The 19,032-nt window shown below is 45.5% G+C and overlaps 1 protein-coding gene across 1 annotated transcript in view; it reads right to left on the bottom strand.

The window, feature by feature from the left end:
- LOC126253268 (netrin-3-like) overlaps positions 1-19,032 on the bottom strand; it is a 474,694-nt gene that overhangs the window by 105,535 nt on the left and 350,127 nt on the right. The window lies entirely within an intron of this gene.

Below are 19,032 nucleotides of genomic sequence, written 5' to 3'. Positions count from 1 at the left end.
CAAATATTTATTTTCCATCTTGAATTCTTCAAGTATGAGTTATTAATCTTAATACAATAATACTACACATTTATTTTGAAAACACCGTTAAAGAAATTGAAAGGCTCCATATCACTCATTGCTAACACACATAATTCATTCCAAGGTTTCCTTTCTGAATTACGAAACTTTCTTCCAAACATAGAAGCTTCTATTACAATTTCTCGCAACATAGGTACATTTTCTGAGTTGTGAAAAATATAATCTGGTGATAAACGATAACGTGAAAGAATATAACGGATTTTTTTCATTTCCAAAATGTAAAATAATATCCTCTTTCAACAGATCCGGAACATTTAAGTCAATTGAATGGAGAGCATTGTCCAGGTGTCCTATTATTACAAATCTGCTCAACTTGTACAAAGCAGAAACCATTTCGTAGTGTACTTACAAAAAATTCACTAAGTGCAGCTTCGGCGAGGTCAGAGGTAGACGCAGTGTTCAGTAAGTTGTCAGAAGACATGGTTACTAAGACCCTAACATACCTCTTTATACAGGGTGTTACATAAAGGTACGGCCAAACTTTCAGGAAACATTCCTCACACACAAATAAAGAAAAGATGTTATGTGGAAAATGCGTGTGAAATCTTACGGGACTTAACTGCTAAGGTCATCAGTCCCTAAGCTTACACACTACTTAACCTAAATTATCCTAAGGACAAACACACACACACCCATGCCCGAGGGAGGACTCGAACCTCCGCCGGGACCAGCCTCACAGACCATGACTGCAGCGCCTGAGACCGCTCGGCTAATCCCATGCGGCATGTTATGTGGACATGTGTCCGGAAACGCTCAATTTCCATGTTAGAGCTCATTTTAGTTTCGTCGTCCACCTACGCTCAATGGAGCACGTTATCATGATTTCATACGGGATACTCTACCTGTGCTGCTAGAACATGTGCCTTTACAAGTACGACACAACATGTGGTTCATGCACGATGGAGCTCCTGCACATTTCAGTCGAAGTGTTCGTACGCTTATCAACAACAGATTCGGTGACCGATGGATTGGTAGAGGCAGACCAACTCCATGGCCTCCACGCTCTCCTGACCTCAACCCTCTTGACTTTCATTTATGGGGGCATTTGAAAACTATTGTCTACGCAACCCCGGTACCAAATGTAGAGACTCTTCGTGCTCGTATTGTGGACGGCTGTGGTACAATACGCCATTCTCCAGGGCTGCATCAGCGCATCTGGGATTCCATGCGACGGAGAGTGTATGCAGTTATCCTCGCTAACGGAGGGCGTTTTGAACATATCCTGTAACAAAGTGTTTGAAGTCACGCTGGTACGTTCTGTTGCTGTGTGTTTCCATTCCATGATTAATGTGATTTGAAGAGAAGTAATAAAATGAGCTCTAACATGGAAAGTAAGCGTTTCCGGACACATGTCCACATAACATATTTTCTTTCTTTGTGTGTGAGGAATGTTTCCTGAAAGTTTGGCCGTACCTTTTTGTAACACCCTGTATAGTGCATGGCGCAAATGACCGTGACCGATTACGCGCGATTTCTTTCTGTCGCCAACCTTTTGCTGGCGTGGGTGCTTGCCCAGATAGCCGGTGTGAAAAGCCAACTATCTCAGCACCACAGCCACAAGCGCCATGGCGACCTTGGGACCAGGGGACCAAGGGGGTGGGGGGTGGGGAGATCGAGTGTATGGTCAACGAATCGACGCACATGTGCGGCCGCACGCGCGTCATCATTCACCTCGAACTGCCGAGACTCTACTGTATTCATAAACGTATTTAAGTGTTACGTTGTAACGTCAATTTATTGACACCTTTCTTTCGATGAGCGCGATGAAGTAATGTCTGGGTGGATGTGCGGGAGCAGCTGATGACCTAATCTTGACGGGATATACAGGGTGAAAAGTATTTAAACCGACAAACTCTGGGAAGTTGTAGGGGACTTTTTTTTTAAAAAAAAAACAAACTTTTCCCTAATGTAAATTTTTCCTATGAGGACTATTTAAACCGATGGAGGCCGTATTACGCTCTTTCGTTGTTAGAGGCCGTATTACGATCTTCAGTTGTAGGCAACTGCTGTCCACCAGTGTAGTTGTGCATTGTCACTTGTTTACTAATGGAGCGATACGCCTGGAGTGAGTACACTGATATGGTTGGTGCGTACTACGTAGCGCACCACAACGGATGAGCTGCAGGGTTTATCAACAACAATATCCTAATCGCCGTATCCCGCATCATACGACCTTTGGCTAAAATGGTTCAAATGGCTCTGAGCACTATAGGACTTAACTTCTGAGGTCATGAGTCCCCTAGAACTTAGAACTACTTAAACCTAACTAACCTAAGGAAATCACACACACATCCATGCCCGAGGCAGGATTCGAACCTGCGACCGTAGCGATCGCGCGGTTCCAGACTGTAGCGCCTAGAACCGCTCGGCCACTCCGGCCGGCCATACGACCTTTGCTGTTGTGTAGCAACGTCTGCGTGAGACCGGGTCATTTAGCAGATTACCTGGGCACGGACGCCGTTTCACGGTAAGAACGCTGCAATTTGAGGAAGCTGTCTTGCAGCATGTGGAGCGGGATCCTTCAGTCAGCACTCGTGCAATTGCACGTAACATGGGGACGAATCAGACGAACGTAAGAACACTCCTTCGACAGCAATTGTTACGTCCATTTCACTTACAGCGTGTCCACAACCTGGGACCAGTTGATTATCCAACCAGAGCACAGTTTTCGCAGTGGTATCTGGAACAGTGTGGAATGCATCCTACATTTCAATCATCTCTGTTGTTTACCGATGAAGCAACGTTCGTGCGTGATGGAGTCTTCAATATGCACAATTCGCATGTTTGGAGTGAGGATAACCCATATGCCGCAGTTACTAGCGCTCATCAAGTGCAGTTCTTCGTTAATGTGTGGGTCAGTGTTGTTGGGGACTGTTTAATTGGGCCGTATCTGCTACCTAGGCCATTAAATGGCAGGCACTATTACAATTTTCTCGCCAGAGCATTGCCAGAATTGCTGGAAGACGTCCCGCTCCCTACAAGACAACGCATGTGGTTCCAACGTGACAGGGCGCCGGCGCATTTCAGTCGTCGTGTGCGTCGATTCGTGGACCGACGATTCCCAGAAACGTGGATTGGCAGAGGTGGTCCTGTACCATGGCCTGCTCGGTCCCCAGATATGTCCCCTCTGGACTTTTGTGTGTGGGGAGAGATGCGCAACCTTGTTTGCGCAACTCCTATTGCATCAGAAGAGGATCTGGTTGCCTGGATAGTAGCAGCAGCAGGAACAATTCAAGATACTCCTGGGATTTTTGCCCGTGTCAGACAGAACATGATCCGACAATGTAAACTTTGTTTACGTGTCAATGGAGGAATTTCTGAAAATCTACTGTAATTGAAATTGGGTTATGTTCAAAAATGGTTCAAATGGCTCTGAGCACTATGGGACACAACATCTTAGGTCATAAGTCCCCTAGAACTTAGAACTACTTAAACCTAACTAACCTAAGGACATCACACACATCCATGCCCGAGGCAGGATTCGAACCTGCGACCGTATTGGGTTATGTTAATGTGTTGTCTCTTAGTCATAAAAAAATGGGAAAGTATTTGCTGGTTTAATTAATTTGCCGCCAGAGAAATCTTCCTCTACCGGTTTAAATACTCCTCATAGGAAATGAAATGAAATGATCGTATGGCATTGTTGGCCGGGAGGCCCCTTGCGGGGAAGGTCGGCCGCCATATCGCAAGTCCTTTTTAGTTGACGCCACTTCGGCGACTTGCACGTCAATGATGATGAAATGATGATGATGAACACACAACACCCAGTCATCACGAGGTAGAGAAAATCTCTGACCCCGCCGGGAATCGAACCCGGGACCCTGTGCGCAGGAAGCGAGAACGCTACCGCAAGACCACGAGCTGCGGACACATAGGAAAAAATGACACTAGGGAAAAATATTTGTTTTTATGCCCGCTACAACCTCCCAGAGTTTGTCGGTTTAAATGCTTTTCACCCTGTATAAATAAATAAATAAAATAAAATAAATACCATTGTGTGTGGGAAGGTCGTAGTTCAAACTTTCCCAGACAAAGGAGCAAGACAGTGCTGGCACACCGGAGGCTACTGACCCACCAGTTTTAGGGCGCTGCGGCAACGGCCCAGAGGCCGGCTGGTGGAATCTCGCCCAGAGGAGCCGTCAGCGGGAGGACCGGCCGGTGGTGGCCACGCGGGAACGATAAACCGATCGCGGGGCGGGGCCGTGCGCAGCCGGCGATCCCACCGCCTCGGGCAGCTCTAGGCTGACAGGCGCGGTGAGACGCGCTTTCCTTTGTTCTTCCCTCCCATCTCGCCCGTCACGGGGGATCTGGCCCCTGATGCTTCTGCTTCCCGCGGACCTTTTTGTGATAGATTTGTGAGACTGAGGAGGCAGTCGCGCGCTCCTCGTCCCGTGTTAAGACCGCGCGCAGATTAACTCGATCGCCCACCCCGAGTGCCGCCGCCGCCGCCGCCGCCGCCGCCGCCGCCGCCGCTGCTCCTCCTACTCCTCCTCCTCATTCCCGGGGGCTTTAGCGAGGCTCCCGGCAGGCAATACGCTCTTTCTCTAATGCATTCCACAAACGTCGTGCCCTCGCCAACGCTTTATTTGTTGGCCCGCCGTTTTTATTTGATTATTCGCTCGCCTTGGCAAGCACTCTTGTTGCAGTCCCTGCTCGGGGCGAGGGGAGAACGAGGACAAAGGGATGAAGTGCGCCTCTGCTCTTGTCTTCGGTAGTCCAATCGGTTTGATGGTGTCCTCCTGCTCTGGCTTCCTTCCAAATCTCGACCTTCGGGACGTTTCGCCCGCAGATTGGTTGGTTGTTAGGAGTTTTAGGAGGTTATACGAGAGCTGTTCAATAAAGAACGATAATAATTTTTTTACTATCATAATAAGTCAAACTATAATTTTATATTATGATATTCTGATACACACTGCCGGACGGAGTGGCCGAGCGGTTCTAGGCGCTACAGTCTGGAACCGCGCGACCGCTACGGTGGCAGGTTCGAATCCTGCCTCGGGCATGGATGTGTGTGATGTGCTAAGGTTAGTTAGGATAGACTAGTTCTAAGTCTAGGGGACTGATGACCTCAGAAGTCAAGTCCCATAGTGCTCAGAGCCATTTGAAACATTTTTTGATAGAGACTCGTGAAATCTAGGACTGGTTCCAGAATCACAAGATTTCGCTTACTGTTTTTTTTTGTGTGTATTCTAAGGCAAACCGCTCTGGAAATCACACCATTGTTTTTCGAGAAAACGTTTATAACTTTTGAGGTACAGTGTTTTGAGGAACAATGAGTAAGAGGTTTACTTCATATTTAACTGGTAGGAAACAAAAGGTCGTGCTTGATGGCTCATGTAGCTCTCTTGACGAATCTGCTTTTGAGAGGTGACAAATTGCTACTGACCATTCCTGGGGTTTTGCTGTGGAGGCACTCCTGCTTTTGCTATACAGGATGTGAAAAAAGAACTATTCCATATTTTGAGAGGTGATTATATGGACCAAAATAAGACAAAAGCGTCCATGAAACATGGGCTCTAAAATGCACACCTTAAGAGATATGAGCAGTTATCCATTTTTGCTTCTATGAAACACGTCTTCTACTGCAAGCTCTTTGCTATTACGAGTAGTCTACAGACCGCAGTAAACGAATGAGGGCACATTTCTCTGTTAATGTCCGTGGATACAGTATGTAGTAAACATCTGTCAGTTTTGTTACTGTAACCTGTATTCACAGTTCTCGCTAAGTGCAGGGCATACATTAGTTATGATTGAACCATTTTGTATTTTCGTAACTTTACAAAATGCTTGTAGAGTGTAATTTTACCTTCGCACTCGCCAGTGTAATGGAAGCCTATTATTCCACACAGGAAATGGCAGACATGCTCATCTGTTGTAATAAGAGAAGATGATATCTACCATTTCCCATGTGGAATAACTGGCTTTGTGTATGTAGCTAAGTGCAATGATAAATCTACAACGTAAAAGCATTTCACAAACTTATCACACCACAAACTGGTTCTAATAAAACTAATGCATGTGTTCCAGTTACCCAGAACTGCGAATACAGGTTATAGAAACAACACTAGCTGTAGGCCATCCGTAATAACAAAGATTTTGCAGTAGAAGACGTGTGTTCCATAGTAGCAAAGACGGATAACTGCTCATAGCTCTGAAGGTATGGATTTTAAGCCCATATTTGCAAGATTTTTTGTCTTGTTTTGGTCCACACTATCATCCCTCAAAATACGGAGGTAGCTCATGCAGACGTATAGTACTTTCTGAAATCCTGTTAAATATAGGTAAACAACAGAGCTAAACGTACTGGATAAGAATCATATACCAGTTCAATCAGTTCTTTCGAAAATGGTGAACTGTAAAGAATGTTTTATTTACCAGTATTTACTTTGCACATAGGTACAGGGGTTAGACAAAAATATAGAAACACGACACGAACTGCATATGTGGGCATAAACACAGATACTAGCCAAACATGCATGTGGCACTGTTGCATCTGATGACGAACTGCATCTGTCGGAATGCCCACAATAAGTTGCAAGTGTCAGTTGTGGTCAGAACAGTGTGTAAGGTGGCAGACTGAATGAATGTCAATTTCGCACCTTATATGAAAGATTTTCTATGTCGTAATAAGGAGATGAATATATAAGCTGACATACTTCGGCGATAGTGAGAAGATTTACTTATCAAAATGTACAGTATGTGAAGCAAAGGGATGACACTAAATTCGACGGTATTAACACACCGAACCTAAATCCTGCGTCTCAATGAGCAAGAGGTGAAAAAAAGCTGCTGGAGGAAACATTTTAGTTTGGGGGCAGATGCGAGTGCACCGTCACAGCCCGAGTACAATGGAACACCTCTAAAAAGTGGTTGGTGACCTGCAGCACGAGGGACAACGAACGTACCAGGCGCTACAGCGAGGGGAGCAGGTAGCAGCGCAGAGCTACTTGCTACGGAAAAATAATTTAGAAAAAAACATTGGGGAATTTCCAGATGGATACAAACAGACCAGCGACGCAGTTGATCATGTGAAAGACCCGTAGTACACTCGTGATGTATGCGTGTAACTTTTAGGCGTCAGGAGCAGGCAAAACATGTCCGATTGGCTGTAATAAATTTAGAAGGAGAAAAAGGGGCGATGTTGCGATGCAGTTTAAAGTTAGGCCCTTTGCGATTGGCAGAGGTAGTTTCTACAAGATGAAGGGAATGCTCCCATTGGTCTGAAAAAGCCGTGACGTGAAGCACGAAAGGACACAGATGGAGGATAGTTTGCTACGAAAGACACAAGACCGAAAATTTCGGGGAGTCTCCTCTGAACCAGTGTCAAGTGTAGAACAAGGCGCATCATGCTCTGTATGACGTCAAAAGAAGAATTTTTGTGTGAACACTGTATTCACTTTGACTGACATTCAGCTAGAAATTAGCTGAAGAGTCGTCGAGCTCCGATAGCAGAGAAACGAAACAGCCACGTAGTTAATTATTCTTGCGAGAACTGAGAGGGCATTGAAGTATACACGCTGCACCATCTATGCACGCGTATATCGCTATATTTTCCAGACTAGGGATGAGTGCATGTTTTCTCCTGTATCGAGAAATATAGGACAGGTTCTGCTCACAAAATTAGTAAAGATTTTGATTAGCTTTTTGTAGGATTTTCAGAGGGCGAGGGCAGCCATGCAGCCAACAGCTCATTGCAGCTAAGGTAAATGCCGCTAGCAGAGGTGGTTCACCAGCTTGCGTCCACTGTGGACTGAAGCAACCTTGAGTAATCTTTTGCTCATCTTGTCACAAAAACTAACCATCCTCTGTATTCTTGATTGTCATCCTAAATAGTACAAAACTTAGAACCGGAATCGGATGAATTGTCGTAATATTGGCCAACTTCCCTGTATAGAAGTTAGAATAATTTTGTAGAGTACCTTCTATTTAAATTTGATATTGTTGTGTTCAGAGTTTTTCTACTAAACAGGACATAACGCGTTCTATTGACAAGTATCCCGTAAGTGTCATGTCACAATCTATGTAAATTTGTGTACTTCTTTGACAATAATTCTGAAATTAAACCAATTTTACAGCTAAACACCAATGTGCTCTGTGCTAGAATAAGGGTCCACTCCTAACCCCAGTCACTGATTATAGCGACACTAAAGCACTCACAGGGTGATTTTGCTGTTGTCTGACGAACGTGAAAAGGAGTAGAGTATCAGAAGTGTTCTGTGTAGTTTGGGTTCCTACACCAAATTAGACATGGTAATGTGTTGTGCTTTCTGGTGTTTCTATATTTTTGGCGAACCCCTGTAGATAACGCCAGAGCCAAGTGACGTCGAGTGCAGGCAGACTGTTCGTGCTCAAATGTTGTATGCTTCTGAATCAAGACAGCCGAAGTGTTTGGTGTTTCAAGACTCATCGTATCGATGATTCACACTGCATGCAGGGATAGGGAACCAACTGGCCAAGTTTATGTCACAAGACTGAAACATGGTGGGGGTTCATTAATGATTTAGACAGCCATATCGTGGTATTCCATAGGCCTCTTGGTTACTCTGCATGGTCGCATCAGTGCCAGGAATTATGCAACCATTTTGGTTGATCAGGTCCATCCCATGGAAGAATTTCTCTTCCCCAGCGGTGATGCTGTGCCCCCTGTTCATCGTCCAGAACTGGTTTCGTCAGCACGACAAAGAATTGTTGCATCACCACTGGTCAACACAGACACCAGATTTCAGTGTTATTGAGCCTCTGTGGTCTACTTTGGAGAAAAGATTGCGTGATCGCCATCCACCTCCATCAACGTCACCTGAACTTCCTGCTAGTTTGGTTTCCTACGCCATATTAGGCATGGTAATATTTTTTGGCGAACCCTTGTAGAAAACGTCAGAGCGCAAGTGAACTTCGCGACCAGAGACCTGGAATCAACTACAGCCATCGAAGTTCACAAGTTCGTATTTTGGAGTACTGATGCTATACTGCAAGGGGACCTATTTAATCTGCACAAGTAAATTCACAATGTCATACTACTCGATTACAAAAGCTGTAGCAGCACTCGCCATTACGGACAGCCCTTGTCGCTTCGGCCATTCTCGGATGACGCGCCACCTCGGCTAGAAGGCTGCGGCCGCGCGATCTGAATTTCAGATGCTATGCAGACTCGCCCGCGCCGCTTTGAATAGTTGTAAGTGCGCCGTGTAGCCTACCTATCGTTCCAGAGAGGGCGCTCCGGCGTTCTGGGAGGCCGGGCCTGTTCGAGCAGAGGCGCGCTGTTGCTCTGTTTGCTCTTCCCCCCCCCCCCCCTCCCCCGACCTGCCCCACCCTTATAACCTTCCGCCCCTCGTCGCTCCATCCTCATCAATATAAACATTACCCGACCTCCGGCGAGTACTATGGCTGCTGTTGACTTGCTATCACACTCGTCTGATTTACACTGCAGCAAACATCCTACTTTGTCCCTCTCTCTCTCTCTCTCTACACACACACACACACACACACACACACACACACGCATTGGAAAAAGAGCACAGGTGGTCTCAGTCTTCAAGAAGGGTCGTCGAGCAGATGCGAAAAACTATAGACCTATATCTCTGACGTCGATCTGTTGTAGAATTTTAGAACACGTTTTCTGCTCGCGTATCATGTCGTTTCTGGAAACCCAGAATCTACTTTGTAGGAATCAACATGAATTCCGGAAACGGCGATCGTGTGAGACCCAACCCGCTTTATTTGTCCGTGAGACCCAGAAAATATTAGATACAGGCTCCCAGGTAGATGCCATTTTTCTTGACTTCCAGAAGGCGTTCGATACAGTTCCGCACTGTCGCCTGATAAACAAAGTAAGAGCCTACGGAATATCAGACCATCTGTGTGGATAGATTGAAGAGTTTTTAGCAAACAGAACACAGCATGTTTTTCTCAATGGAGAGACGTCTACAGACGTTAAAGTTACCTCTGGCGTGCCACAGGGAAGTGTTATGGGACCATTGCTTTTCACAATATGTATAAATGACCTAGTAGATAGTGTCGGAAGTTCCATGCGGCTTTTCGCGGATGATGCTGTAGTATACAGAGAAGTTGCAGCATTAGAAAATTGTAGCGAAATGCAGGAAGATCTGCAGCGGATAGGCACTTGGTGCAGGGAGTGGCAACTGACCCTTAACATAGACAAATGTAATGTATTGCGAATACATAGAAAGAAGGGTCCTTTATTGTATGATTATATGATAGCGGAACAAACACTGGTAGCAGTTACTTCTGTGAAATATCTGGGAGTATGCGTGCGGAACGATTTGAAGTGGAATGATCATATAAAATTAATTGTTGGTAAGGCGGGTACGCCCGCATCTCGTGGTCGTGCGGTAGCGTTCTCGCTTCCCACGCCCGGGTTCCCGGGTTCGATTCCCGGCGGGGTCAGGGATTTTCTCTGCCTCGTGATGGCTGGGTGTTGTGTGCAGTCCTTAGGTTAGTTAGGTTTAAGTAGTTCTAAGTTCTAGGGGACTTATGACCACAGCAGTTGAGTCCCATAGTGCTCAGAGCCATTTGAACTATTTTAAGGCGGGTACCAGGTTGAGATTCATTGGGAGAATCCTTAGAAAATGTAGTCCATCAACAAAACACTCGTTCGACCTATACTTGAATATTACTCATCGGTGTGGGATCCGTACCAGGTCGTGTTGACGGAGGAGATACAGAAGATCCAAAGAAGAGCGGCGCGTTTCGTCACAGGGTTGTTTGGTAAGCGTGATAGCGTTATCGATATGTTTAGTAAACTCAAGTGGCAGACTCTGTAAGAAAGGCGCTCTGCATCGCGGTGTAGCTTGCTGTCCAGGTTTCGAGAGGGTGCGTTTCTGGATGAGGTATGGAATATATTGCTTCCCCCTACTTATACCTCCCGAGGAGATCACGAATGTAAAATTAGAGAGATTCGAGCGCGCACGGAGGCTTTCCGGCAGTCGTTCTTCCCGCGAACCATACGCGACTGGAACAGGAAACGGAGCTAAAGACAGTGGCACGTGAAGTGCCCTCCGCCACACACCGTTGGGTGGCTTCCGGAGTATAAATGTAGATGTAGACACACACACTCACACACACACACACACACACACACACACACACACACACACACAGAGAGAGAGAGAGAGGGAGAGACAAGAAGAGAGAGAGAGAGAGAGAGAGAGAGAGAGAGAGAGAGAGAGAGAGAGAGAGATCCCGGACATCGTAAAAAGCCCATCTTATTGGTAATGAAAACGAACTTTGATTGGTTCCTTTGCAGCTATCTTTTATCTAGTAACATAAATTCTTGGTAAGACACATCCAAAGGACTCAAAAAATAAATACTGACTCAGAAAGAACTCCCTGAAGGATTATGTTGTGTGCCGCCTGGGTAAAATATATGCATACTGAGCGATTGTAGTGTTAGTGATTTATCTGGCACGGTCATCAGCGATCAGATGCCACTCAGGAGGCCTGTCTGTTCAGTCTTTTTTGACGTAGGTTAAGACCCCAGGTATCACACATTGCAGCCATTCACAATAGTGGGCCCTCGTTTGCGAGTAAATGAAGAAAAAAAAATAGGATTTTTGTGTGACAGTAGCATTAAAAACGTTGCTATATACTGTACAATCTAGTTGCGTGATGTAATGGGTAGGATAAAAGCTTCAAATGCAGGAGGTTGTGGGCTCTAATCTTGTCAGGTACATATTTTTTTATTTTTAAATTTTTATTGAAATTACTTCGATCAATATTTTTATTCAGTTAATTGATTCAAATGTAGTTTTTTATTTCTATTCCTTTGTCATATCATTTTAATCACTGCATAAACTTCATTTGTTTCATTTTTCTTTATATCATTTTTTCCTATCGGAATTTTTGCGAATATGAATTTGATTACATTCGTCTATCATAACATGAATTTATCTGAAAATTCCGGTCTATCAGTTAAAAACAAAAGACGAAATAATCTATTTATGTTTGTGCAATGGTGTGGAAAATGTCTTCTTGTTACCAGATTTGTAATTTTTTTTGCATGGTAATCGACATATAAACGTTTAAAATATAACCTAAATACCTACTGCACTATGGACAATATAATTCAGATGGAAATTTAAATGAAAGACCGGCCTATAAGCAAAACTAAATTCAAAGAAAATGAGAAATAGATGTAATGGACGCAATAATGTTGACGAAAAAACAGAGTGATAAAACAAAAGAAATAAAATCGAAATTAATATATAAAATTAATTAAAACACACGAACAAAGATTTCAAGAACAACGAGGGAAAATAAAGATGTTGATGTTAAGATTAAAATTATGTGAAAAAGGAATAGAATTAACAAATTACATTTAAAACTGAAGAGAAATAATGATCAAAGTCATTTCGATATAGATTTAAAAATTAAAAAAAATTTCTGTGCCTGGCGAGATTTTAGCCCATAACCTCCAGCATGTGAAGCTGTTATTCTATTTATTACACTGCAGAACCAGTCTGTGCAGTGTAATATTTTTAACTGTATTAATTGTCTCAAAAAATTCCGAAATTTCTTTTCGTCAATTACTCGCAAACGATGGACCACCAGGGTGAATGGCTGCAGTAAGTGATACATGGGATAGTACCTTACATCACCGTATAGATAGCTTCAAAAAGTTGATTGCACCGCCGTGGACTTCTCCTTGTTAGAGGTGGACAACGTCTGCAGTATTCATTACAAGATACACCATCCCCCACAGAGACGCACGTAGTCCTGTTGAACAGCTTGGGCCGTTTGAATGGGGTCGCATTGTAGGCAAGAAGCTGGTCGAAAATATCGACGGATTGTTATATAAGTTGGGCACTACATATAGCTGGCGTGTCACCTTCTTTCGACAGAGATCTGTGGAATATTCCCACGCCCGTAGACTAGGTTCTCTGCGACCACATAAAACAGGCGCATGTTAAGATTGATGCATTCTACCAGCAGCGGTGGCCGATCGATCATCATTCAAGGGAGAGATCTGGACACATGCTGTGTCACCTGGGACCAATGGGGGACCATCTGCTCGCAGGACGAAGATCATTAGTGCTTCTGTTCAGGCTACCAGTAAAGTCATTACGTCACCAAGCACAGCTGCTCTGGTGTCGTGAAAGATTCGACTGGAGCGTGGATGGAGCTATGTTGTCGTCAGTAATGAGAATAGGTTCTGTCTGTACGCGAGTGATGGACATTCATGTGTATGGCGTAGTCCTGCTGACCTGCCTGTTCTTAGTGTATTCTCCCACGATGCAGAGGTCCCGTGGCTCATGGTATGGGTTACAACTGGCAGTCACATTCGGTGCTTATGCACAGTAAAGTAACCAGCGCCCGCCATATCTCTCAGACTTGTTATTACCGTGCTAATATCATTTCTTCGACAGGAAGGTGATGTGCTTTTTCAGCAGGACAATGCACGTCCACATGCTTCTGCTGCGACGCAATGTGCTCTTCTTGGTGTACAACAGTTGCTCTCGCCAGCAAAATCACCAGATCACTCGCCAAGTGGACACGTATGGAGAATGATGAAGCGGGAACTTATGCGTTCTTCAGTGCCCGCAAGAAACACTGCTGAATGGTGCAATATGAGTGGGACAATCGCCCGAATGATACCATTCGGCACCGGTACGATCGTTTGCAGGCGAGGCCGCCCGAGAGGGTTACAGTTTGTGCTGACGCGACTGTTTGGACAGGCTTTACTGTGACATGTATGTTTCATTTGATCTGAATTTTCCTATGTTCCTGCAGCGATCAACTACTTGTCATTAAAACGAACATGCGGTTGAGGGTGTTGCATTTTCTTCGACAATGTACACTCCTGGAAATTGAAATAAGAACACCGTGAATTCATTGTCCCAGGAAGGGGAAACTTTATTGACACATTCCTGGGGTCAGATACATCACATGATCACACTGACAGAACCACAGGCACATAGACACAGGCAACAGAGCATGCACAATGTCGGCACTAGTACAGTGTATATTCACCTTTCGCAGCAATGCAGGCTGCTATTCTCCCATGGAGACGATCGTAGAGATGCTGGATGTAGTCCTGTGGAACGGCTTGCCATGCCATTTCCACCTGGCGCCTCAGTTGGACCAGCGTTCGTGCTGGACGTGCAGACCGTGTGAGACGACGCTTCATCCAGTCCCAAACATGCTCAATGGGGGACAGATCCGGAGATCTTGCTGGCCAGGGTAGTTGACTTACACCTTCTAGAGCACGTTGGGTGGCACGGGATACATGCGGACGTGCATTGTCCTGTTGGAACAGCAAGTTCCCTTGCCGGTCTAGGAATGGTAGAACGATGGGTTCGATGACGGTTTGGATGTACCGTGCACTATTCAGTGTCCCCTCGACGATCACCAGTGGTGTACGGCCAGTGTAGGAGATCGCTCCCCACACCATGATGCCGGGTGTTGGCCCTGTGTGCCTCGGTCGTATGCAGTCCTGATTGTGGCGCTCACCTGCACGGCGCCAAACACGCATACGACCATCATTGGCACCAAGGCAGAAGCGACTCTCATCGCTGAAGACGACACGTCTCCATTCGTCCCTCCATTCACGCCTGTCGCGACACCACTGGAGGCGGGCTGCACGATGTTGGGGCGTGAGCGGAAGACGGCCTAACGGTGTGCGGGACCGTAGCCCAGCTTCATGGAGACGGTTGCGAATGGTCCTCGCCGATACCCCAGGAGCAACAGTGTCCCTAATTTGCTGGGAAGTGGCGGTGCGGTCCCCTACGGCACTGCGTAGGATCCTACGGTCTTGGCGTGCATCCGTGCGTCGCTGCGGTCCGGTCCCAGGTCGACGGGCACGTGCACCTTCCGCCGACCACTGGCGACAACATCGATGTACTGTGGAGACCTCACGCCCCACGTGTTGAGCAATTCGGCGGTACGTCCACCCGGCCTCCCGCATGCCCACTATACGCCCTCGCTCAAAGTCCGTCAACTGCACATACGGTTCACGTCCACGCTGTCGCGGCATGCTACCAGTGTTAAAGACTGCGATGGAGCTCCGTATGCCACGGCAAACTGGCTGACACTGACGGCGGCGGTGCACAAATGCTGCGCAGCTAGCGCCATTCGACGGCCAACACCGCGGTTCCTGGTGTGTCCGCTGTGCCGTGCGTGTGATCATTGCTTGTAGAGCCCTCTCGCAGTGTCCGGAGCAAGTATGGTGGGTCTGACACACCGGTGTCAATGTGTTCTTTTTTCCATTTCCAGGAGTGTATTTTAGAGATGAGCAACATTGTTAATATTTGCAGCTTTTCTTCCTGGTTGCTGTTTCAGTTACGTTTATCATGTAGACAAGATTAAATATTTTCCGTCTTTTGCCACTGAATGTTTATTTTGCTCTCCCACGTGTTTCATCTATTCGTATTAGACATCATCAGTGGTTTTTATGTTTGCTGTTCTTTTCGTGTGTCCATTTGTCGGTACGTATGCATTAGATAAACACAATATAAACTTCCGACAAATTTTAAGTCACATTTAGACATTTTATTGGACATAATTTTGCTCGCGATACACGGCTCATAACCTTGCTACAGGGTTAACGATTCAGGTGTAGCGTTCAGGTTATATACAATTAAATGGCTAAGTGTATTATACTCTTTAGATAGTATAAACGTTATGCCAGATGTCTTATTTAGTTTTTACGTACGCACACTGTCAAATTGCTGGTCACCTTATACGACTGATATACTATCATCCGTCTGCGCTCTATTATTTATAACCGTGTACAGTAGTAGAAATCAATATAAAGGCAGGGACCACAAAAGTGATAGTACAACGTCTGAAGCATACTTGTATCGAATTCACTGTGGAAGTTGTAGATACATATAACAGTTGCAATCATAACAGAATTACAAAGTGTCTTTCATAACACGAATAACAAAACCAGACGTTTTCATTTCCTGGATGGAAATTGGTATAAAGGCACTCAATCACTGTCCTGCTGTGTAAGTGCACTGTTAGTAATTCGGACAACCTCCGTTCTTCCTAATTACCTCAAGAATTCTCTTCGGCATTGGTTTTGTTAGGGATTGTAGTTCTTCTCGCCCACTCTTCTCGGTGTTCTTTTCAGCTCACATACGACCTAAAAATTGCCCTCCTTTGCGATAAACACGCCTTGCAACTATTCCCCAAAGGTTTTTGGCGGGTCTCAAACGCGGGCTACTGCTGGCCAGGGCAATACATCGATGTCTTTATCTTCGAACAAATTTTTAGTTGCAGCAGAATCATACTCAGATGCATTATCTTCTTGAAACATTGGACTTTCGTTACCTAGGTCCTAATACACAGCGACTGCAACCATTTCCTGCTTTTTTTGTTTTGTTTTGGATTTCTTCTGTCCATTCTCAGAGTTAATAATCACTGTGCACATCTAGAGGCTAGCTGCGGCTACGGCAGGTCGACGGTTTAGGTGAAGTGGAATTACCACTTCCTGAGAAAACAATTTGTATCCCCCTTCCCGGCCGCGGCGCCTGAGTAAGGGAGCGGTGAGCAAACAGGGTGCCTACCCCTCCATCCTCCATAATCCTCGACAATCCCCGATAGACGACCGAGGAAACGGGAATTGCCGGGCCATTTCGGCGCAGCGCCCAGGAGGCAGCAAATTTCCGGCGCAGGAAGCAATTCTAAACACTCATCTCGCGGTGCGCCGGCATTCGGAACCCGGCGTCTCCGCCCCTACCGCCATCGCCTCCGCTTCTTCCGAAATAAACAGGTTATTTGCGCGCTCTTAGCAGACCGCGTTAAACAGCAGCTACAGTGCTGGAGAAGTGCATTCGGGACAAACGATGCGTGCTGGAATTTTATGTCGGACGTCTACAGGATTTAAATAATAAGAAGAGTCTTTATCATTCACTTCATTTCTGCAAAGTAATCGAACATCAGCTGTTTGTTGCGGGGCGATTATTGAATTAATGGCTACCCTTAAGTCACGAACACATATTGGATACGTCCCCGTGTTAGTGAGTGTATTGAATACTTCATTACTTCCCGTACATCTATATCACTGATATTCAAGCCCATTTACTGTATGTGGCGGAGGGTTTTCCTTCAACTATCATTTCCCCCTCTCCTGTTCAGTTCGAAATTGTTGCGTGGGGAAACTACTATCTGTAAACCTTCGTATGAAGTCTGATTTCTCTAATTTTCCCCATTATGGTCATTTCGTCAGATCAACGGGGAGCAAGTAATATGGTCGGTGTGACCGAGCGGTTCTAGGCGCTTCAGTCCGGAACAGCGCGACTGCTACGGTTGCCGGTTCGAATCCTGCCTCGGGCATGGATGTGTGTGATGTCCTTAAGTTAGTTAGCTTTAAGTAATTCTAAGTTCTAGGGGACTGATGACCTCAGATGTTAAGTCCAATAGAGCCATTTGAAGAATTTGAACCAGTAATATGGTTGCTGTCTCTTCTAGGAATGTACACTTGTAGTCTCCTTCGTATACCATTTCTTAAAAAGAGACATAACAGCTTGTAATATTAACTACAGTTTTTTTGGAGACTATGGGAAGCTGCCATTTCAACGTATCCATACAAATGGAACTCTGCAAGGATGGCTACCGTAACTCCAGGCATACACATGAACACACTAGGTCGCATTCACCTAGATTGGTCGAAGTGGCTACGAACTCAATGACACCGAGACCTCCAAATCGCACCTGCGTAACTTTAAGTGCCAGGGTGTCCTCTAGCGTTACGAGAATGAAGGTGACCACTTTCTACCTTCAGTTGTGACAGGAGACGAAGCATCGGTCTGTGGAATATCGACGCAAAGACTCGCCCCAGAAAAAGAAATTCAAGACGCAGCCCTCAGCTGGAAAATTTATGGCCACAGTGTTCTGGGGCGCAGATGGTGTTCAAAATGTTCAAATGTGTTTGAAATCTTATGGGACTTAACTGCTAAGGTCACCAGTCCCTAAGCTTACACACTACTTAACCTAAATCATCCTAAGGACAAACACACACACCTATGCCCGAGGGAGGACTCGAACCTTCGCCGGCACCAGCCGCACAGTCCATGACTGCAGCGCCTGAGACCGCTCGGCTAATCCCGCGGGGCGCAGATGGTGTTATCTATGTTGATTTCCTTGATAGTGGAGCAACAATGAATTCAGAGTGTTACATCACAACGCTACGAACTCTGAAACGACGGCTAACAAGGGTCCGAAGGGAAAAGGGAAATGTTTTCCTGCAGCATGACAATGCCAAACCACACACTTCACGTGCCACCACAGCAGAACTTCAGAAAAAAATGGTTCAAATGGCTCTGAGCACTATGGGACTCAACTGCTGTGGTTATGTCCCCTAGAACTTAGAACTACTTAAACCTAACTAACCTAAGGACATCACACACATCCATGCCCGAGGCAGGATTCGAACCTGCGACCGTAGCAGTCCCACGGTTCCGGACTGCGCGCCTAGAACCGCGAGACCATCGCGGCCGGCTCAGAACTTCAGAGACTGAATCTCACCACCGTACGGCATCCTCCATACAGACCAGATTTAGCACCGTCTGACTTGAATCTGTTCGCGATAATGAAAGACGATCTGCGGGCATCATTATGCTTCTGATGAAGACGTTGAGAGAACTGTGAGACTGTGGTTGCGGAGTGTCGACGTCTTCCGTGACGGCTTCACTAAACTTGTTCATTGTTGGCAGAAATTTATCCAACTGGCTGGTGATTATGTGGAAAAGTGAATATTGGTAATTAAATATCACATTCTAAGGATTATTTCTACGTTTGATTTATTAAAATATTCCCATCATAACCCAATTAACCAAGGTGAAGGCATTACTTTTCATTCAACCCTCGTATGTTTGTTTGTGTATATATATATATATATATATATATATATATATATATATATATATATATATATATATATATATATATATATATATATATACTGTCCGTCCCTGGTAGCTGCGTGGTCAG

The sequence above is a fragment of the Schistocerca nitens genome, chromosome 4 (assembly GCF_023898315.1).
Source record: "Schistocerca nitens isolate TAMUIC-IGC-003100 chromosome 4, iqSchNite1.1, whole genome shotgun sequence".
NCBI lineage: Eukaryota > Metazoa > Arthropoda > Insecta > Orthoptera > Acrididae > Schistocerca > Schistocerca nitens.
Note: the sequence above shows the minus strand (reverse complement) of the source record. Positions and strands in the feature narration are given on the sequence as shown.